Source organism: Triturus cristatus, chromosome 4_1 (assembly GCF_964204655.1).
Source record: "Triturus cristatus chromosome 4_1, aTriCri1.1, whole genome shotgun sequence".
NCBI lineage: Eukaryota > Metazoa > Chordata > Amphibia > Caudata > Salamandridae > Triturus > Triturus cristatus.
Genome location: NC_140585.1, coordinates 60,371,378 through 60,394,701, shown reverse-complemented (window position 1 = coordinate 60,394,701; position 23,324 = coordinate 60,371,378).

Genomic DNA, 23,324 nt, shown 5'->3' with positions numbered 1-23,324 from the left:
GCGGAACTGGACCGCTACAATGATGCCGGTGCATGGCCAGGCTCCGCCGGCATGATTATGATGCCGGCAGTAGCCAGCCTTTCTGCGGCGGTGGAACCGCCATGGAAAGGCATGCGGAGAATGTCTCCGGGGGCCCAATGTGTTGGGGGGGGTGTGTGGGTGCACTGGGGGGTACCATCATGTCCCTGTACCAGGTGGCAGGCACTCTGCAGTGCCTGCCACACAGTGCAGTGACATACATGAAATGCTCCTTTTCACACTGCGGCGGTGCTCCTGGCAGCAGCAACCGCTGCAATGTTAATCGCCAGAATCCGGCAGCCGCAGTCGGATTTCGATTGCGGAGCATCCTAATTGGACCGGCGGTTATGCCGCGGTCCTTAAGGGCATTCTTTTTCCTCTACCATGGCTGTAGGGGAGAATGTCTGACCGCCATCCTAATAGGCCCCAAAATATATGTACATTATTTTATAAAAATTTAAAAACATTTTACAAACAACGTAACTATCTTTAAAATAAAATTATTATTTTCAAAAACATATTTATTAATAATTTTGAATTAAATTACTTCACACCATATTCCCCTATAAACGCACAAACAACTCATACAAATGTTTACAGATTTAACGTATTTACCATTTACATAATTATAATTTTCAAACAATGAATAATTAAATAATATTAAATAAATTACCACAAACACTATAAATAGAAATATAAAATAAATAGTAATAAATAAAAAATATTAATTACTTTATTTTAATTAAATTACTTCCCACCCTATTCCTATATAAACATACAACCCACTTCTTAGCAAACACTATTAACATAATTATCAATGTAATAATTATAACGAATGAATAACCCATTAATAATTAATTATTAATAAATTATTCAAAAATACTAATACATAAACATTAATAATTACTTTACTATAATTAAATTACTTCCCTCCCTATTCCCCTATAAACCCACAACCCACTAATAAAAACAAATAAATAATATAATTATCAATAATCAATTAATAAAAATTAATACCCATAAGTACAAATTAAAAAACTTCTTTATTATAATTAAATTACTTCCCACCCTATTCCCTTATAAACCCAAAACCTGCTCCTAAAAAAAATAACACAATTAATAAAAGTTTTATTAATTGATTGATAATAATTAATTACCAATTAATAATTTATTACTAATAAATTAATTATAAATTAATTATAAATCCTAATAAATATATAAGAAAATTACTTTATTATAATTAAATTACTTCCCACCCTATTCCCCTATAAACCCACAACCCGCTACAGAGCTAACATACACAACAATTAATTACCATACATTTATTATTGCTAAATATTCAACACCTACATTTAAAAAATCGCTATACTTATACAAAAAAATTACATCACATACTTTTAACAACAACTCACCGTGGACTCCTGGGCCTGTGGTGCAATGAACACCACCCCTGCGTGATTCATGGTCATGTTCCACTGTGCACACACTGATGGAGACAGCACTCACGTTAACACAATATCTGAAGGGGGAGAGGTGACATCCCTACTGTGACCTCCCCAATTTAAGAATGCAACACACACAAAGGAGTGGGAAAGTGGATAAGAAAAGGTGGCACGTGCTCAGTGAGAAAAAACTGCCCTCACAAAATTGTTACTTGCTTCTTCATTGGGCTTGTTTACTAACACCCCTGCACAGACCAATGCATGCGGTACAGCAAACAATACAAACAATACAAATTTGGGATCACCGAAGAAAAGTGCAGCTAGTGAAAGTTAAAACTAGCTTGGATGTGTACCCACTCGAAACTTTATTCCTGGGTCATCTGGCTAGTTTTTAAAACGTGAAGGATGGTGGTGACAGGAGAAGATTAAGATTCCTTCACCCCTCCTTACTGCCAAGGAGTCAACATGTTTCTGCCGTTTAAATCATGACCACAGTGTCGGGTCACACCAGCATTCATCAGGACTCTCCGGATCCCAAATTGTAGTACCCTCTGATCCTAGCTTAGGTATCTTTGGAATGCATTCCTTCCAACATGGGGTTCCCTATTTCACGCGAACTTCGGGGTCTGTGGGAAAAGCACAAGGAGGGGAGAGAATTTTTACTAGATTGCCATTTGATCCTCCACAAAGTATCAGGGAGTGGAAAATCCAAACTCCTGGGTGCTTCTTCCCTCTTTGCACCTCATCCACGCACCACCTCAAAGCTCACAGTACCCTATTGGTATAATATTTCAAGCATCGCATCCAAATCGGACTAAACATTTATCATGGAACAGTGTCCACCCCACATAACACTCAGGAAAACGCTTTTACCATCACCAAAATCCATTTCAATCAAATGCGCCCACTAATGCTGTGCAAGAAAATCTCACTCACCGAGTTTCACCAAGCGAATCGCTAGAATTAGCGAGGGGTTGAGAGGGACATTCTGTAGTCAGACTCTATAAAGAGATAAAACATATACATAATGCTGTTATAAATAGGCATGATTATTTGATTTGTATAAATGGGGAAAATCAATAAATCTGGAAGCAACTCATAGTGCCATTTCAAACAGTCGTAGGGGTCATGACCATTGAAAGAATGCCTGGATTAGAGTAGAAATGCACCAGTTCACGATATAAATGTGTATACCACCACACATAGTCAAAATTGAAGCAAGCGATCACTTCTATACTTTGTCGGTGTAACTGCCCACCCAGTATAAATGTGGAAAATCAATCAATTCAGAAGCAACTCATGGTGTCATTTCACACAGTCGTAAGGGTCATGACCGCTGAAAGAATGCCTGGATTACAGTGGAAATGCTCCAGTTGACGATATACATGCATACACCACCACACATAGTCATAATTAAAGTAAGCGATCACGTATTTACTTTGTCGGTGTAACTGGACACCCAGTTCCGTAATCTATGTCCACATCTTGTAGATGTTCCGTCCCACGGAACCCCACCCCTAGCTCCTTACTTCGTCAAGGTAGGTACACTTCCTGGACATTCTCCAACTCTCGCTGTGTAGGTGGCGAGTTGCTGTCCTCCTCCTACCCTAAGACGGTCCGGTCAAGTCGGGGACGTAGAAGTCACATGATCTCGACGTCTATGGCCTCATGCGTCCGATCTTCAGATATATCCTATGATTTTTTTACAGGTTATTGGAAAGATAACTTTATTGAATGCTTGTATATTTCTCAAGGTTGCATGGTGATATAAACATATATGCCCCCAGCGCGTTGTAGAGAAATTATGATCGGCTTGAAACGTGAATGTAATATTCAGATTTCCTTCGGGAGGAAAGTTTTACGACCCGCGCAGTTGGATGCAACGTGTGTGAATTACAACCCACCCGTATGGAACAAAAGCCGCACAACCGAGCCATTCAGAAATCATTGATTCACCCGTATACTGACCAGGAATCGTACCGACCGACAGGCATCAGGAATGGACACGACCGAAACGTACCTGTGCTGCACGACCCGCGTAGTACGATGCAATACGTGTGAAACGAGACCAACTCGCACGGAGTACGATCCGGAAGACTGAGACATACAGAAAACAGTGACTAGCAAATAATAGACCCATTTGCGTCCGACGCGTACGCCAACGTAGAAACACAGCAGAATGTCAGTGTGACAGATCCCGTGCGAGCCACTGGCAGCGTCCGACCCGGACAAAACCAAAGGAAATAAGGTAAAAAAGGAGCAAAAAAGCAATGACAAAGCCAATAAATGAAAACAAAAAAAAAATAAAGAAACAAAGACACACCCTAAACTCCACCTACATAAAGGCCGGAAATCACTACCATGATCCTTTACAGACATAGGACAGCAGACAACACCACCACACTGCAGAGACACACCACAACTCACACACCACACAACAACCTCACCATTTGCACCACTCAAAAACTAAATCACATATTCACTGACAAACTCACACCCACCACACTCACTCACACCCTCACACACATATCAATCCCCACAACCACCCAGCACCATGCTTCCCAAGAAGAATCCAAAGTTCACAGATAGTGAGTTGGAAGTCATGATTAACGAAATACTCAGAGTAGAGCCAAAGTTGTTTGACACAATGGTCCAACAGACACCCATGTCAAAGAAAACAAAGATGTGGAACAGGATTGTCAACAAGGCTAATGCACAAGCACCCTGTCTGCGCACAAAGTACGATATACAGAACAGGTAGTATGATGTGCGCAGGATGGTCAAGAAGCTCATCGACAGGGAGCACACCTTGAGCAAGCAGACTGGCGGCGGCCCTCCTGCAAAACCAACGCACTTCAGGTCCTGGGAGGAGAAGTTGCGGGCCATCCTACCACCGGAGAGCATCCATGGATTAACAGGAATACCAGAGCCTGGTGAGTACACACCCAATATACTCAATATCGTGCGACAATACACATATATCACTGTCAAGGGGACTGTGAAACCAAGTACTGCCAGCAAAGCCATAGCAACAGAAAGGCAAGTATCCTGTAACGTGCATGCCAGTTACACAAACACAATACCTGCCATCCCACAGTAATATGGAAGTACGTCATAACATGTGCAAACCTAATAAGAAATACGAAATACTGCAAGGCATTACCATAAATCACCAACAAACACTGTCATCGATTTTGCCACCACTGTCACACTACCTCACAGGGAAACTGAGTCAATCAATCAATCAATCAATCAAAAGACCTTTATTCGAATTTCATAAAATTCATAAAAGTACATATAAAAATAGTTCATTATTACAATCTTTCAATACAGTTTCATAAAATTTAAAAAAAACGATACAGCAACGAATCAGGGATTTTCCATCATTTTACGTACACGTGTGATAAGTCTTAAGAAAGTGCTGGTGCGGAAAATTAATTCATCTGTCTCCAGAGAAAGTAACATTGAACGGGACTCCTCCAGAGAGAGTGGTCTCTGCTTTCTAAAATATGGTGTTAAAAACCAATTTATATATTTTAGATAAAATTTACAGAAGAATAGGAAATGCAACTCATTCTGTGTGCTAATACCGTCGCACGGGCAAAGACTATACTCTGTCGAACGATGGTAACCCAGAGGGAAACCCAGTAAAAATTTTACAGAGCCAGCCCTTAAACGGAATAGCAAAGACCTCTCCCAGTTAGACATGGGTAGGGTAAGATAAAGTGGGAATGGTTGCAGGCACATGTCGTTCTCCATGTATCTTACTACAGTGGGTTTTGATATTTCCCTTTCCATTCTTTCAGTATCGAAAAGTGCATAAAGTGCTTGTTTAACCTCTGCCTTATCTTTGGGTTCAATTCCTAGTGGGTCAGAAAAGAGGTCGCCTCTATTTACGGCGCTTAATATTTTTTGAACTCCGGCTAGCCAAGGAATCAATAGGCCATGATCACATTTAAGGCAATCTTTGATTATATCTTGAGTTAGAGTGGCTGCATTGTTCCGCCAGATTCTCAGCCAAAATAGAGCTGGTCTGGATCTAATGAAATCACAGATATAGGGAAGATTTAGCTCTTTGTGGCAGATGAATTCGGAGGATGAGATTGGGGCACCCAGTAATTTCCTACAGAAACGGCTCTCTTCACGTTGAATACCAGGATTTTTTCCCAAACCCCAAACTTCGGCCCCGTAAGTTGCGGCAGGAATGCACTGTAATCTAAAAAATTTTAAAATAGCACTAGTAGCTCCTAGTTTCTTTGGGCGTGGGTGACTCAATATTGAGTTGGTGGCTTTCGAGAACTTGCTCATGGCGTGGGCAAAATGCCCACTCCATGAGCCGTTCGCAGCGAAAACCACCCCTAGGTATGTAAAGGAATTTACAGAGTCTAATTTATTAGGACCAATACGTATGGTGTTAAGTTTCCGTTTCCCAGGCCCACATGACATTATAAAAGACTTTTTAAAATTTACACGCAGATCTAAACCCTCCATATGGTGGACAAAATTATCCACAAGCAGACGGAGGGCATTTGGGGTGCGGCCCATAAGGACCGCATCATCTGCGTATAATAAAACTGGTAAAGGAAGCCCCTGAATAATTGGCACATCTTTAGTTGCTAATTTTAATGCTTTGGCTATCCCGTTGATATAGATGATAAACAGCAGGGGTGCGTTTTAGCACCCCTGTCTAACCCCCCTACCAATCTTTATGGGTCCAGATACTTCACCACCCGACCCAATCCTAACTTGTGCTTTGAGGTCTGTATGAAGATGCGCTAAAAAGTGTACGAGAGCCTCATCCAAGCCGTAGTTAAGTAGCATAGTCCATAATTTCGATCTATTAACTAGGTCGAAGGCTGAAGAGAGATCCATAAAAGCAAGGTAAATAGGAGATGATCGAGCAACGTTATACTTATCAATTATCAATTTTAAATTCAAACACTGCTTGACCGTACCTACCCTGCTCCTGAATCCCATCTGACACGGGTCCAGCAGATCTGAGTCTTCTATCCACTCTAACACCCTATTGTAAATAACTCGCCCAAGTATTTTTAAGGTGTTATCCAAGAGCGAGATTGGGCGATAGTTGGCTGGGTCTGATCTGTCACCTTTTTTGTATATTGGGACAATAATGCTAGAAGACCACGTCTTGGGGATAGGTGCTTTTGACAGGCTATTGAAAACATTGTGGAGGATCGGTGCCCATAAGTCCGGACTGTGTTTTATGATGTCTATAGGGAATCCATCTGGGCCGGGAGCCTTGTTACCAAGGCTCTCTTTAATGGCTACTTCTACCTCAAAAAGATCGATATATGGATTCTGCAACTGTCCCAGATCTGGAATAGTTAACTCCTCAGTGGGGGCAGCGTATATTTTGGAGAAGTGAGCCTCCCAAATGCTGCTAGTTATATTACAACTGGTTGGAGATAGGTGTTTGCCCATATCACGCGTTTTCCTAACGGCGGCCCAGAATGGGCAGCTACTCTTTAGGTTGGCGCTGACAACCAGTGATTCCCACTGTTTCGTTAGTAGGGAAGCCTTCCTTTCAGCTATTTTTTGTTTATAATGTTTTCTAGCTGTCTGTACCTCTGCAGGGTTCCTTGGCTTAGTCGCTAATGCCCTACGTAATCCCCTGTTTGCAATTGAGCAGGCGGAGTCAAACCATCTTGGGTCTTTCGTTTTAGTAGATGGAGGAACTGACAAGACGGTCTTGAATGTTTCACATAATTTACAAAAATCAGTGATTATCCTATGACAGTTCCCATCGAATAATAAACAAGAGTCAATTAATTCTTGGTGATCATTTTTTACACTGTCAAGTATAGCTGCACAGTTGATTCCCCTCCATTTTAAGCGGAGACCACCACAAAATAATGTAATATCCCTTGCTCCGTTTAGGTTAGCATATACCGGGCTTGGACCCAGGTGTAAGGTAACTGAGAGGGGATTATAATCTCCAAATGTTGACTCCACCACTTCAGAATCTATAACACAGTTGGTTAGGTAAGGGGATGTGAAGATGAAATCAATGGTAGAACGGGAATCCCTCCCTCTAAACGTAGGGGCGCAGGCCATCCCCGGGGTTTGACTTACTTCCATAACATTACTTAAAATATGTTCATTTAATATCTTAGCTAATTCAATACCCCTTCGTTCTGCTTGATCCAAAAGGGTATTATCCTTGTGCCAGTACTTCCTTAAAATTTTTGCGTTAAAATCTCCCCCAATGAGGACCCCTGACTTATCTTCTAGACCTATAATGGATTCAAGGTGTACTAAAGTGTTGGAAAGTGCTGTATAGTTCTTGTTCGGTACAGAATAAAAATCATTATTGTAAAAATTAATTAAATAGAGTTTAGTCTTTCGATTATATTCAATGACCTGGATATTTGGATTCCCTTCAGATAAATCCTTGAATGTGCCTCCCGCCAGTATCCTGATACCAATAAAAAGTCCTCCCACTGCACGGCCAAAAGCAGGTTTTGAGGCGTGCACACTGAAACAATGGTAACCTTCTAGGTGCACATTCCCTACAGCCCAAGTTTCTTGAAACATGATAATGTCTTTACCATTCAATAGCTGGACCCATCGGGGGTCAGACAACCTTGAGTCTAGTCCTGCGACGTTCCAGCTGAAGATGGACAGGTTTGAACCACTAGGGATGCCTGGGAACTTATCCCTTACACTCTGCTTGGGATTAGTTGGCAAAGTTGTTATGTCCACACAAGTAACTGGTGATGGGGCAATGACAACTTTTGTGATCTTTAGTCGGGTTGTATTAGTTTCTATGGGATCTGAAAGTACCCCAATTGTGTCAATTACCTCTGCACATTCAATATTACGTGTGCTGTTCCTCAGTCAGTCCAGTTCTTCTAAGTTTGAGAAAGCGTGTTCAAACCTATTATAGGTAGGAACATTATACATATATCTCGTCTCGTTCTGGGCAGTATTAAAGTTTAAATTAGTCCCTGCATGAGGCCTCTCCCTTGGGATATACTGGGGCGCAATAGGGTAGGATGAATATGGCATCGGGTGTACCAATGGTGTGAATGCATTACCTAATGGGGGGCCATTCCTAAAGTCGGCATATTGATCCTGCTGGTGCCTTCGGCTATTGATTCTGTTATAGGGATTCATATCCTGTCTATATCCCCAGGAATTAATCTCGAAGTTATGGCCGTGGCCTTTCAAGTGCCTATAGAAGTACCCAAGAGGAAGAAGGGTAGTATTATATTCCCATTGTGAGGGTTGTGGGGCTTTTGCTAGTGTGCATTGCGCCCATTGCGGGGACCTGAAGTTTATAATTATACAGTCCCCCTCAAACTTTTTTCTCAACGGGCCCACCCACTCCACTCTTTGGGTATGAATAATCTCCCCAGCACCCTCCATTGGGAAATCACAATTTTTGGATAGCCAGTGGAGGGTTCTGTTTTTAAGATTGGTAAAATTTTCCTCTTGGTCTTTCCTTAGTTTGGGCACATTAGATAAAACCAAGACATAAGGTCCGCACTCTGAGGGTAGGTTAATACGAGCCGGGATCTGTCTCATGATAGGTGGGATAGGCTGATCCAATTTAGCTGGGGGCGTAAAGGGGGAGTTACAGGCATCAATATTGTCTTGTCTGGGTTGTGGCTTATTACTTTTGGAAACATTTTTATCCATACCTGCGGGGGTATCAACCCTGGTAGGTTTAGATTGAGATGCCGATCTAGCAGGATGATCCGTATTGGGTGGGTTTTTACTTGTACTTGGTTTTGGGGGTAACAAGAGGTCATTAATATGTCCCTTGTTATTCATATTAGTTACCCTTAGTTGTGGTTTATCTACAATGGTTACCCCCAAACTATGCGTAGTTGTTTGGTTAGGCCCAACACCCAATTTTGTAACTTGATCACTTAATTCCTTCAATCTCTTTTCAATGTTCAGGGCTTGTAAATGTATTGGCCCCAAAAGAGTGGTTATCAATGTCTCCAGTCTTCCCCCAAAATCCCTCATTCTCTGTCACGGTGTTAATTTCTATAACGGAGGAGTCCAGTGCGCCAAATTGGTTTCCCCCCTTGTCTTTATTTGGCTCTACAGGTGCAGCAGTCCATCATGATAATTTTTGGCAGTCCTTGTATTTATCAAATATAGGCTCATTATGCTTCCGTTTGCTCTTCGCTTTTTGCCTTTTAGCTTTCTGGCCCCTAGTTTGCATAGATACGCCAATACTTTGATCCTCATCTATAGCCAGTATATCAGAGTCAGGGCATAGACCTGCTGTGTGTATCTGGTCATTGCCTAGGGGTTCCAAGAAAGTGGGGTCCCTATTTGTGCTTGGCTCTATCAAGGTAGGGGTCGATGACAGCCTGGTATCCGTTGAAAAATGACCACAAGAGGCAGTATCTCCATTAGTGCAGTTCTTATTAGTACCTGCACCCGGGAGCCCCGCATAGGATGTGGCTAACAGAGAGTCCAATGATTTTTCTGATGAATTATCCTGATGCATAAATAGGGGCAAACTTGGTGGGAGTGATAAGCGCCTTTCTGTGTTCTGGATTGCCGTGGCGACAACGCCAATGGTTTTCTGTAGCATTTTGGCTATTGCTGTCAGGCTAGGCAGTGGGGTAGTGGGAGTTGATACAGGTAGTTTCTGCTTACCCTTTCTTCTTGGTGCAGCAATGCTCTTCTTTCCCATTGTGGATTTTTAAGCCGGAGCCCAGCAGTGAGTAAACAGCGGTTTCTGGTGTATTTCTATAACCAGAAATGTTAGAGAGGGGGCCCAGCCCTGCCTCCTCCTGGCGATGACGGGCAAGGACGGGCCCGCCCTTGGCCCGGGCTTCGCCCGGGCGCTGCCCGCGCGCGTCCCGCGCTGCGGAGGCACCCGGCTGCTTTTGTAAGGCTCCGGGCGCCCAGATGACGTCAGGCGCTTCACGGGAGCCAGGGGATGCTGGGCAATGGTGTCCGGTACAGCCGTTCCCCTCACGGCGATGGAAATGGGTGCAGGAAGCAGGATTCCCCCAGTTGGAGAGCCGTTCACCTCACGGCAGGTAGGTTTGCACTTTGAAATGATTCTCGGGTCTTTAAGTGAGTCAAAATGAAGGAAGGTTGGGCTGCTGGGAATGTGCATGTAGCAGAAAGCATGATGGGAGTTACAGTCACAGCCAACAGCCCCCCTCACACATGGTCCCACAAAGCTCCACCCCAAACCATGCACATCTCACAGGGAGTTGAAAAAAACTGACACGATGGCTGAGAATGGGCTCTGCTGTGGGGAGCACAAGGTCTTGCAGGGACTTGGGCCCAAACAAGCAAGAGGACACCACTGTCAGTCGTCATGCCATTGCTACCTGACCCACTCACAGGGAAGCAGAGTCAAAAAGAAGCTAGGTCAGGTATTGTGGGAAGGTGGGTGTAGCCAAAAGCATTATGGGAGTCGCAATCACAGCCAGCAGTCCCCCACCCACATGTCCCAGCAAGCTCACACCAATGCCTGACAGCCTGAAAGGTAACTTCCACTCCCTGTAATGGAAGCATGTTGCATAGTGGGATATCTGGACTGGGGGGAGGAGGACCGCCAGCCCTGAGTACATCTACCAGCAGCCCCTGTCACACACACCCCTCCCACCAACACCAAAACACACACCTTGGATTATGCTCCACAAGAGAGTGAGTGAAAAGTCACTTCCAAGATCTCTGACAATGGACTCTGCTGTGGAGAACACAAGGCCCTGCTGGGAATTGTTCCCAATCAAACAACAGGACACCACTGTCAGTCATCTTGCCATTGCTGTTTCAATCACTCACAGTGAAGCAGAGTCCCAGGAAGGAAGGATGGGTATGCTGGGAAGGTGGGTGTAGCCAAAAGCATGATGGGAGTTGCAGTCACAGCCAACAGTCCCCTATCCACATGTCCCAGCAAGCACACACTGAACCATGCTCACCTCACAGGGAGTGCAAAAGTACTGCCAAGATGGCAGACACTAGGCCCTGCTGTGGGGAACTCATGAAGGAACTCTCCAACCCCAGCGCCAACGCCAATGGCATCCCACCATCACAAGAACTGTGCGACTCGCTGGCCACCTTTTTCCACTGCAGGATCACTAACATCCACGACAGCTTCAACACCAAGTCTATCCTGACCACGCCAGACCCCACCTCCTTGTGAACACCACCCACACCAACCGCCTGACCTCCTGGACCAACGTCAATGACGACGAGACACGCAAGGTGATGAACTCCATCCACTCAGGCTCCCCATCTGACCCCTGCCCACACCACGTATTCAACAAAGCAGACTCAGCCATGGCACCCCAACTACGGAAGGTCATCAACATCTCCTTCGAGACAACTACATTCCCGGAAAGCTGGGAGCACGCCGACATCAGCGCCCACCTCAAAAAGCCCGAAGAGGACCCCAAGCACCTCAAGAACTTCTGGCCCATCTCCCTGCTCCCATTCCCGGCGAAGGTCACCGAGAAAATCGTCAACACGCAACTGGCCCGCTACCTCGAGGACAACAACATCCTAGACCCATCCCAGTCCAGATTCAGACGAAACCACAGCACCGAGACAGCCCTCAGCGCCGCCACAGACGACATCAGGCGCCAACTAGACAACGGCGACACATCAGCCCTTATCCTTTTGGACCAGTCAGCCGCCTTCGACACGGTCTGCCACCGCACAATAAAGACTCGCCTCCATGAAGCCGGAATCCAAGAGAAGGCCCTCGACTGGACCACGTCCTTCCTCTCCAGCAGGACCCAGAGCGTCCGCCTCCCACCCTTCCATTCCAAAGCCCCCAACATCATCTGCGGAGTACCCCAGGGCTCATCCCTCAGCCCGACATTGTTCAACATCTACATGGCCCCCCTCGCACAAGTGGCCCACCAACACGACCTCAACATCATCTCCTACGCTGACGACACCCAGCTCATCCTCTCCCTCACCAAGGACCCACTCACTGCCAAAACCAACCTCCACGAGGGAATGAAGGCCGTCGCAGATTGGATGAGGAGCAGCCGCCTAAAACTCAACTCGGACAAGACGGAGGTCCTCATCCTCGGACCCACCCCCTCCGCCTGGGACGACTTCTGGTGGCCGACAACCCTGGGACCGGCACCGACACCCACCGACCACGCACGCAACCTAGGATTCATCCTCGACTCCTCCCTCTCCATGTCAAAACAGGTCAACGTCATCTCCTTCTCCTGCTACAACACCCTCTGCATGCTCCGCAGGATCTACAAGTGGATCCCCACCGAAACAAGGAGAATGGTGACCCAGGCCCTCGTCAACAGCAGGTTGGACTACTGCAACGCACTGTATGCAGGAATCCCGGCCAAACACCTGCAATGTCTACAACGCATCCAAAACGCCTCCGCCCGACTGATCCTCAACATCCCCCGCTGCAGCCACATCACCCCCTACCTGAGAGACCTACACTGGCTCCCCGTCGACAGGAGGATCACCTTCAAGCTCCTCACCCACGCTCACAAAGCACTCCACAACACCGGACCAGCCTACCTCAACAGCAGACTCAGCTTCTACACCCCTACCCGCCAGCTCCGCTCCACTATCCTCGCCACTGTCCCCCGCATCCAACGAGCTACCCCCAGCGGCAGAGCCTTCTCCTTTCTCGCCGCCAAGACCTGGAACACCCTCCCTACCCACCTGCGGCAGACCCAAGACCTGCTCGCCTTCAGAAGACTCCTCAAGACCTGGCTCTTCTAGCAGTAGGGCCCCCCCCCCCCGTCAGCGCCTTGAGACCCTCACGGGTATGTAGTGCGCTTTATAAATAGATTGATTGATTGATTGATTGATTGGGGAGCACACGGCCCTGCTGGGACTTGGGCTCAAACAAACAACAGGACACCAATGCCTGACATCCTGAAAGGTAACTTCCACTCCCTGCAATGGAAGCATGCTGAATGGTGGGATATCTGGACTGGGGGGAGGAAAACCACCAGCTCTGACTACATCTACCAGCAGCCCCTGTCACACACACCCCTCCCACCATCACCAAAATACACACCTGGGATTAAGCTCCACAAGATAGTGAGTGAAAAGTCACTTCCAAGATCTCTGACAATGGGCTCTTCTGTGGGAAGCACAAGGCCCTGCTGGGAATTGTGCTCAAACAAACAACAGGACATCACTGTCAGTCATCTTCCCATTGCTGTCTCAATCACTCACAGGGAAGCAGAGTCCCAGGAAGGAAGGTTGGATATGCTGGGAAGTTGGGTGTAGCCAATAGCATGATGGGAGTCGTAGTCACAGCCATCAGCCCTCATCCCACATGGCCCAGGAATAAGCCCATGCACCATGCTCAGCTCACAGGGAGTGGAAACGTACTGCCAAGATGGCTGACACTAGGCCCTGCTGTGGTGAGCACAAGGCCCTGCTAGGACTTGGGCTCAAACTAACACCAGGACACTACTACCTGACAGCGGAATGTAAATTGTGACTCCCTGCAAGGGAAGCATGCCACATGGGGATTACCTGGCCTCTGTGGGTGAAGGACGTCCTGCAATGACTTCAAATGCCAACAAGGCCGCCTCAAAACACACCTTCTCAGCCAGAACAAATAGCACCCTCTGAACCAGTCACTCCGAAAGTAAATGCCTTGGCAAGATGGCTGACAAATGGTCATGATGTATGAATTGGCTGCAAGTCACACCTACTCAATGGCCAACTCAAACACATTTACACTCACAGCCATTGGAATTGTAGGTATCCTCCCACTGTCTGGAGATGCAGTGTCCCCTGACCTGGCTGTGAAGGTGTGTCTCGTAGATGACAATTGGGGAGATGCAGACATAGTACATAGCACCAAGCACACACAATGTCACCTGTACATTAGTGACAGTGGACACCTGACAGTGACTAGAATGGACACACCCATATAGCTGACACTGTAGCCTGGTGTCATTCCCAAAAGGTTCAGTTGTGAGCTGCATTTCAATCCCACACTGTTCTGTGTTGTACGCATCATTCACACAACACATCACTCACTGTCATAGACACTCCAAACACAATGACCAACCTGGACTGCATTAGAGGAGGCATGCAACTCACAGCAGCAGAATTGCAACACACACACACCTCTGGCCATCACTGTCATGAGCATGGAAAAGCAAGAGAGCTGCTCTGCCCAATCTCTTTTACCATGGAGGAAATAGACAAGATAAAAGACACTGACAAAACTCAGCACCAACATCATTAGTTATGGTAACACCATGACTTGTATGAAATGAGATGTGAACTAGGAACACATACAACCAAATAGTAGCTCACATTAGATTTCAGGCATACCGGACTGTGACCATGTTCCACAAACACACCAATGTGACGCACAGTGCGAAGGAAAAACTGCCACCACACATGCTCCAAGCTTGCTACATACCCTAAGTATAATTGTACGTATGTCATTGTTAAAGCACAAATGTGGACAGGGATGATACAGCTGTGTCAGGCATGTGATGGAACTTGAGTAGCAATGGCCATGTACAGACAATTGATCAATACATGAGCTGGTCATGCACACAGCTTGACGTGCACATCGAAATGCCTCAGGTTGCCATGACAAAGTGCTTCAACAATTTCAACCTCTGTCTATCACAACTTAGAACAATGCAATGTACAGACTCTCATAATGATGTCCAGTGGCAACTGTCATGTGTGTGAAACGTTGATGTCGGTAGAACCTTAACATACATTGTGTGTCTCCTCCAACGACAGGGAATGCTGGGGACACAGCAGGACCTGAAGAAGTGTCCCAGTCCCAGACTCTGGCGGACCCTGAGCTCCCCGGTGTGGATCAGTCTCTGTCCTCTTAGGACGACGACCACGAACGACCCGGTGTGAGTAATCGTGCAGCCCCGGCAGTAGAAACATCAGCACCCCCTGCAACCACTCCTGCCACATCTAACAACAGACAGAGTACCCCTGCCGACACAGACAGGTCGAGGCCACAGGCCGACAACGTAACAGGTACATAGGGCACCCTGGAAGCAACGGACAACACCACCAGCGCCAACACTCAAGGGGGCCCAGTGTCGCCTGTACCTGCCACGGCAGGTCCTGCCCGAGTGGGTAGGGGCAGTGGGAGGGGGCAGGCAGAGGACACGGCCTGTAGAGGGGGCTGGATTGCATGATGATACACACCTGGGATGCTTCATTGATGCGTACCATGAAAGCACTAGAGGTTTTGGCCAGGTAGTGGGGAGCCTCAAGGACCTCAAAGAATAGCAGGCTGCCCATCATGCCCGCTTGGACTCCCACATGTCCCAGGTGGAGACACACATGTCCCGCATGGAGTCCAAGTGGGACAAATTGAATGATCTAACAGCAGTGCATAGGGACATACTGACATGCCTCCGCCAGATCAGCTCCAACTTGACCGCACCTCCCTGTGCGCCCACATCTGTTGCCACAATTTCCGCAACTGCCACAAGGAGGGAGAAGGACTCTGGCGGAGAGTCCTCCGCACCGCAGCAGCCTGCACATGAGGGTCCCCCGTGAAAGAGGAGGGGTCGTCCGAAGAAGGGCAAGTGAGACGCTGATTGCCATGCATATCCCCCAGGAACTCCACACCTGTTCTTGATATCATCCTTTGTGTGCAAACCATTTAACCTTGTCGACTGACACCCAAATCACCCACTTGACATGGAGGGTCAAAGTTGTGACAATGCCTCAAATTACTGTGGATTCTGCTCTGGACATTTCATCTAGCAACACTACCAACTCACCTGTGAACTTTGGATTACCATCACACTGTACAGCACTTCCAATTCCACACACTATCCTTGTACATGTCTGTAGATAAAATCACAATCACACAATACTTGCCTCTGTCGTGATTTATACTTGGTTTCTGTCATGGCGATGATGATCTGCTAAAGAAGTGTGCAGGCAAACTACTATAGCAATGTGAACACCGTTATGTAAGTCATGGTAATGTGACACATATGAGGGAGACACACCACTAGAGCAACACAACACATACTTACCATGTCCATCTAACTCATCGCCTACATTGATGTTGACAGGAAATACAGCGGAATGCACATTAACCACACCCATCCTGGGTCAGTGGCAAGCAGCCCACAGGTACAGGATGCTAATGACTGTCGGATGTGTGGATACAGATGGAGCACATCCCAAAGTGAAGCACAGGTTTATTAAAGATTCACAACATGAGAATTCCACAACTGATGCAAGGTAACCTCGCGTGACAGTGATCAAAAATTAACCAAGTGGTAAACAATGAAAGTCCAGGGGTGTGGTTGGCACATCATTGGTTGGGACAACGACCACTTGCACTCTGGAAAAAGAATCTGGGTGTTGGGGTTCACACCTCACCATAAAGCAGCCAACGTACCCTGTGAAGGGCAGACAGAAAACACAACCAAAAACACAGATTTACAGCATACAACTACAATATACATGCCCAAAACTAAACCCAAACTACGTACACTCAACCTATCGATCAGGTAAACACTGTTTGGGAGTTCAGACTACCTGAAAGGACACATCACAGCAAGCATCCTGACAAGTAGCACACAGCCACACTCAAGCAGCATCAGTGCACCACCAACATATATCAGGAAAACACAATACTTTGACAACACATCACTGTATACTGACATTCATGTGAAGAAGTTGTGGATCAGCTGGCTCCGAACATCACCCTCACCCTCATCATCACTGGCATCATGCCCCAGGGCAGGATCCTCCACGGCTTGCGGAGGTTGGTCATCGTCATCTTGGATGAGAGGCAACTTCTTCCTCACTGCCAGGTTGTGTAGCATGCAGCACACTATGATGATTCTGCACACCTTAGCAGGTGAATATGGGACGGCCCCTCCTGTCTTGTTCAGACAGCGGAATCTGTTTTTCAGGAGTCCAACTGTCCGCTCGATCACTCTCCTGGTCCGACCATGTGCCTCATTGTAGCGCATCTCCGCCGGTGTCACAGGGTTCCTGAGGGGTGTCGGCAACCACGGCATGTTCGGGTATCTGGAGTCACCTACATAAAGACAATTGCACATTATTCCTTATGTTCATTTTATTTTCATTTTTTTGATATTTTTAAGAAACATAACATTCAGTTCCTATGACTCTACAGATAGACCAGCCGACGCGTTTCGTCCTGAAACAGGACTTCTTCACTTCTTCAGGGCTGTTAATCATAAACAAAAAAGTACATATAAATAACATACATATAAATAAACATATACATATATAAACACACCAACAAGACCGAGTGACATTGTATACTAAGTAAAGGGATAATTCTCAATTCTAGAATGTGTTTACAAATAATAACAACAGTCTTTCTAATTTGAAAATTGAAGCAGAGCATTCCAACGAGAACATTATATTTAATAAAAATCAGGCAAAGTTTTTGGGACCAAGAGAAGAAAAAATGACTTATATTGACTACTACAGAAAAGGGTGACAGCACAAGAGAGTATAACGAAAAAAAGGAAAAAAAGATAAAAGAAAAAGGGAAAAGGAAAATAACCTACCACTGAATTATAACGGAGACCAAAGGTAGTATCTTCCTGAGTGTTCACCAATCTTTTATACTTTCATACTGAAAAACAGAGTTCCATCCAATCAGATCTATGGTGGGGACACAATGAAAAAGACACATTGAGTCAATGATAGATCTAAGACTTAAAACCAAGCAGGAAGAGTCCTGGCGCAAAATTTATATATCTATCAGACTACGTGTGACTTACAAGGTAATGCCAACACTGGACTGTTATTAGTACAGCTGATATCCAGTGGGTTCTCGTCGTATAAGTTCCACAATCCAAAGAACCATACACACTAAGATACAGGGAGTGTTCCCATTTATAACTGTCCCAATTTTCTATAAAGAAAAGAAATATACATCTTTATTAGGAAAAATGAGCATACCCAAATGGCCTTAGCGATACATGGCTAAAGATAATCTCAAACGGACAAAAACAAAGGGCAAAATTACGGCCTAACTCGGGAGGCAAGGGAAATGCCCAGGACGGAAGAAAACTGCATTAGCCAGTTCCAAGTTAGCTGAAATAACATCTCCGTCCCCCCGCCTCCCAAGCCGTTATTCCAACCCGTAATGCGCACAGAAAATAAACAGTACACATCGAGAGAGAAAAGAAGAGGGGCCCATCTATGATATAAGAAGCCTTAATAAGCCTCAATGAGCGGGGCGGTCTGTATCTCGAACCTTACCGCAATATGATAGTTGCACTCCAGTATCATCTCCAGGGGACGACTTAGTGGTCTAACACCCAGGCGAGAAACCTGACCTGGTTTCCCGCGATCTTTAAATAGCGCGCGTAAGGGGTCTGGATGGAAAACCCGCGTGGATAGTTTCCATGGCAAAATGCTCATTTTTCCTAATAAAGATGTATATTTCTTTTCTTTATAGAAAATTGGGACAGTTATAAATGGGAACACTCCCTGTATCGTAGTGTGTATGGTTCTTTGGATTGTGGAACTTATACGACGAGAACCCACTGGATATCAGCTGTACTAATAAGAGTCCAGTGTTGGCATTACCTTGTAAGTCCCACCGTAGTCTGACAGATATATAAATTTTGCGTCAGGACTCTTCCTGCTTGGTTTTAAGTCTTAGATCTATCATTGACTCAATGTGTCTTTTTCATTGTGTCCCCACCATAGATCTGATTGGATGGAACTCTGTTTTTCAGTATGAAAGTATAAAAGATTGGTGAACACTCAGGAAGATACTACCTTTCGTCTCCGTTATAATTCAGTGGTAGGTTAGTTTCCTTTTCCCATTTTCTTTTATCTTTTTTTCCTTTTTTTCGTTATACTATCTTGTGCTGTCACCCTTGTCTTTAGTAGTCAATAGAAGTCATTTTTTCTTCTCTTGGTCCCTAAAACTTTGCCTGATTTTTATTAAATATAACGTACTCGTTGGAATGCTCTGCTTCAATTTTCAAATTAGAAAGGCTGTTGTTATTATTTGTAAACACATTCTAGAATTGGGAATTATCCCTTTTCTTAGTAAACAATGTCGCTCTGTCTTGTTGGTGTGTTTATATATGTATATGTTTATTTATATGTATGTTATTTATATGTACTTTTTTGTTTGATTAACAGCCCTGAAGAAGTCCTGTTTCAGGACAAAACGCGTCGGCTGGTCTATCTGTAGTCATAGGAACTGAATGTTATGTTTCTTAAAAATATCAAAAAAATGAAAATAAAATGAACATAAGGAATGATCTCTGAAGAAATCTCATAATTGCAAATTAACTCTGTGACTTTGAGTTTGTTGTGTGGTGCACCTCTCGTTTGTTGGTATACACTTTGATTCCTTAGGGAATAGGCATTGTAACAGTGGGTGCCACTGAGTGTGCACACGAATTTCTCTTAAATAAAGGGTTTGTATTGTGAGAGTAATAATAGGTTAGGTGCTGGTCAATAGAAGGCCCCACTGTTCTTGTAGCTCTACAATTGCACATTAGATGAGTCTGAAAAGAGGGTGTAAATCAACTTTAGCAAACACACACAATGGTAAACAGTCAGTACACACCGACAAACCAGGCACGCTGGTACTGCATCTGTGACATCATCGTTGGGATGCGACTACTCCTCATGATGTAAGCATAGTGCGCTGAACCTGGGAAACGTACACACACGTAAAGTGGTCATGTCCGCCTGACATACCACCAGAGCATTGATTGAGTGGAAATGTTTCCTGTTTCGGTATGTCTGCTCATGTGCCTGGGCTGGTACCAAAGCCACATGTGTCCCATCAATGGAGCTAATGACATGTGGCATCCTTCCCAGTGCATAGAAGTCCCTCTTGATGTCAGCGAGTTGTTGTGGTGTTGGGAAATGGTTGTAGTGGTTGAGGAAATGCAACATCGCCTCTGACACATCTCGAAGCACACGGCTGAACATGGTCTGTGACATCCCACTAGCAGTAGCGACGACAGTGTGTTGGAAAGTACAGGTGGCAAAGAAGTGTAGGGTTGCCATCACCTTCACCTTGTGGGTCAGCGCTGTAGGGTATGTCCGGCCACGTTGCAAGTGTGCGGCCAACTGCTCCGCCAATTCTTCAATCAGTGGCCCATCATCTGACATCTCAGCTCTACAGGTCCACACAACAAGGTCCATGTTGTGCTGTGATAAATCTATGGGCTCTGTCACAGTACATCAGTACGAGTGTCACATACCAGACACACACCACAGTGACTAGTGAGGACAGATGTCTACCCCACATCACAGGTTTTTGACAGACACACACACAGGGACCTTGTATTGCCACAAGGACACCATCATGATGTAGCGTCTCATATACACACCACAACACACACATGACACACGCATGAAGTGTCACCTGATTTGTTTGCAGCTCATACATGGATGTCTGTGACACACAGACGCAACATCAACTCACATTGACAAAACACATGGATGTGGTGACCGTTTGACATTGAGCACATGAAATCAGAGTCATCTGCGAAGCAAAATGCACACATACTGTGGATGAAGATCACATTTGTGGTACTTGGACACCCTGTGACACACATACCATTGCTCCGAAGAGTCAGGGTGTATGTCACATGTCATGTAATCACACCCAGAGGAATTCTGCTATTCAGCAACTTCCCTGCAACATACTGGGGACTGAGCTGTTAGAGTACGTGAAGGCGACTCCCCCCGTATCCGAGCTGGAACTCATCATATCTGGAGCCGCCATTATAGCAGCCCTCGTCTCCCCCCCAAGTTCCCCCATTCTGGAATTGCGGCTAATGAGGCTCTATTTAACAGGCATGTTATTTAAGTCCTGATGATGATCCGCTCATCCTTCAAACGGATCGAAACGCCGTCGACACCCTAATACACCTTATACGCAAAAGACCTTTCGTTCATTCCACTGTAAAGGTGTTTTGTAGTGATTTGTTCTTGTAACGCTGTATATCCTCCTTGTGTAACAAACTGGAAAAGCTTTGCCTGAGCCCCCTGTTGTTCGTTTTCTCCCTTGTTTATGTACTCTACTGGCTAAGTAGGATACAGGATTGTGTCCCATTTTATGTATTGTTTTGTATGACTATATCCTAAACCTACAAGTAAATATCAGACCTCTGTCCGGCTGGATAAGTCCACTAAATATAGCTACGATTAAGTTTATATTCATTCCTTTGGTTTCCATTTCACTTTCTGGGGACCACTGTTGTTGAAAACTTTGATATACGGTGTCACAGGCTGTATTGTTGTTGGTGTGCCCATGGGTCCCTGGCAAGCTATGGTGGGTGGCATCCTTTGCACATTGACTGCAATGGGGACTGACGCGGGTGACAAATTCAAAAGACGCGCCGCACACCTAGGGAACGAGGCATGCGCACGCCTTGCACATTGACTGCAATGGGGACTGCAGTGGGTGACAAATTCAAAAGACGCGTCGCACACCTAGGGAACGAGGCGTGCGCACGCCTTGCACATTGACTACAATGGGGACTGACGCGGGTGACAAATTCAAAAGATGCGTCGCACACCTAGGGAACGAGGCGTGCGCACGCCTTGCACATTGACTGCAATGGGGACTGACGCGGATTTGACCCTTGTATGATTTGTGTGCTGAAAAATCAGTTGGCTCCCTACAACAATGTATCAAACTCTTTGGTGTCATGGATTTGAATTTTTCTAACAATGTGGAAGGCGTGTACAAGGCGTGCAATGCGATAGATTGGCCAGATTGATAAGATGCAAATGTGTCAGACCTACCGCTTTGGATGCATGGGACAGAATCTGCCTCTGCAGCACAGATATAAGGCTGTCTGTTCCTCTGAGATCTCACTTGCCTGCACTACATGCCCCAATTGCATTCACTGCTACCACTGCTGCTGTCTCTGCATCCTCTGGCTCCAAGAATGGCACGTACTGTGGAGAGGGCCCCAGCCTTCTCAGAGGAGGAGAACAAGGCCCTGCTGGACAGCCTCCTTCCACAGTACCGCAAGCTGTATGGGAAACCAGGGGAGCAGGTGAGTGTGCAGTCCACATCCTTTTTCATTGTGCATGTTGTCTGACTGGCACTAATGGCATTCTGTACACCAGTGGCTAGCATGCTCACTGAGTAGTTGTTACCCCCAAAGTATGTAGGTACCTGTAGTAGACAGGTACTGTTCAGGAAAAGTGAATTTTTACACGGTTATAATACTCAGGCAATGTTTCCATGTTGTTAATGCAGGACAACTGTCAATCACCATAGTGGCACTACCTGTGTACATCATATGCCCTTGTGATAACGACATGTATACCCAACTGTGATACACAAACATGTTGCATGTGTGATAATGGACTTTTATCTTTGTCATCCTCACAGGCTGATGCCCATCAGAAACAGGACATCTGGCTGACCATTGCCAGGGCTGTTCGATTTTTGGGGGTCTACAGACGCCGCATTCGCAAATGCCAGAAGAGGTGGCAGGACCTTCGTGGCTGGACCTGGAGGATCGCAAGAGACCAGCTGAAGCTGTCGCCTCCTTGCAGAAGGGGCGGACGACGGGCACTGACGCCCCACATCCTCTGGATTCTAGCAGTGGTCTTCCCTGACCTGGATGGGCAGTTAAAGGCCAGACAGCAGCAATGAGGGGATAAGTGCATGCCTTTTCTGTGAACTGTGTCTCACATGCTCTTTGCACTCCTTCATCCTGGTTACACACACTCCCACAGATCTCCTGTCTGCTTGAACAAGAGTCATGTGCCTAAATTAGGTCATGGCCCATCCTCATCTGATACACAGGTGTGGCCCTTTCAGTCTGTGACTTGTGTCACTTGGGTTGTGTGTCCCTGCTGTTGTCCAATCTTAAGGTTGTAAACAGCATCTGCTACCGGTGCATTGTTTTGCCT